We start from the raw sequence: 1,156 nt of genomic DNA, 5'->3' as shown, positions 1-1,156 counted from the left end.
TCATAGGAAGAACTTTGTGGTAGTTGAAAAGTTTAGTAACATACTCTTCGTATTCACCGAGCACGTTATTGTAGAAGGCCCTAGATGTTAAGGTCAATTTGTCCGCCTGACTTTTCAAAGCATTCACAATCTTTGGATGACAATGCCCTTGGTTGACAGCACTGTAGGCACTCAGAAAGTCAAAATATTTTCTGCCTTCTAAATCCCATACATAAATACCTAAAATATATAAGGAAAATAACTCTAGAAAAATCACTACATTACATAAAGTTCAAAGACTAAGACTGCTAGCCAGGGACTTCCCTGGAGGTCCAGTGGTTAAGACTCTGAGCTTCCACTGCAGGGGGCACGGGTTAGATCCCTGGTCGGGGAACAAAAAACAAAAAAAAGACTAAGACTGCTAGTCAGACCTCTGAATACCTACATATGAACCTTTAGTTAACAAAGAATTGTGGTTAAGGCATGTTTTAGCTCAAGCATAATAAACTTTGGTTTATAAGGAGTTATATATTTTATCTGTCCAGCTTCAAATTACACATTTAACAAAAACAGCATAACAAGGAACTTCCCTGGTGGCACAGTGGTTAAGACTCCGAGCTCCCAATGCAGGGGGCCGGGGCTCAATTCCTGGTCAGGGAACTTAATCCCACACGCATGCTACAATTAAGACTTCCCATGCCACAACTAAGTAAGCCCTCGAGCTGCAACTAAGAAGCCCGCCTGCCGCAACAAAGACCCGGCACAAGCAAATAAATTAATTAAATAAATAAATATAAAAACAAAAAAACACCATTAAAAAAAACCCCGCATAACAAGAAGAGATTTTATAACTCTGGAGTGAAACCTTTATTCCTGGAAAACTGGAACCTTTATTCCTGGAAAAGTGAAGTTTGGAATTTAAAGCTGGAATTTAAAGGAAGAAGTTATGCATAACATAAAAATCACAATTGGTTGACTGTAAAAAACCAACAGAATGGGAAAAAATATTTCCAAATCATATATCTATCTAATAAGGATCTAGTATCCAGAACTCCTACAACTCAACAACAAGACATACAACCCAATTAAAAAATGGGAAAAGAACTTGAATGGACATTTCTCCAAAGAAGATATACAAATGACCAGCAAGCACGTGAAAAGATGCTGAATATCATCA

Source organism: Physeter macrocephalus, chromosome 20 (genome assembly GCF_002837175.3).
Source record: "Physeter macrocephalus isolate SW-GA chromosome 20, ASM283717v5, whole genome shotgun sequence".
NCBI lineage: Eukaryota > Metazoa > Chordata > Mammalia > Artiodactyla > Physeteridae > Physeter > Physeter macrocephalus.
This window is presented reverse-complemented; position numbering follows the sequence as displayed.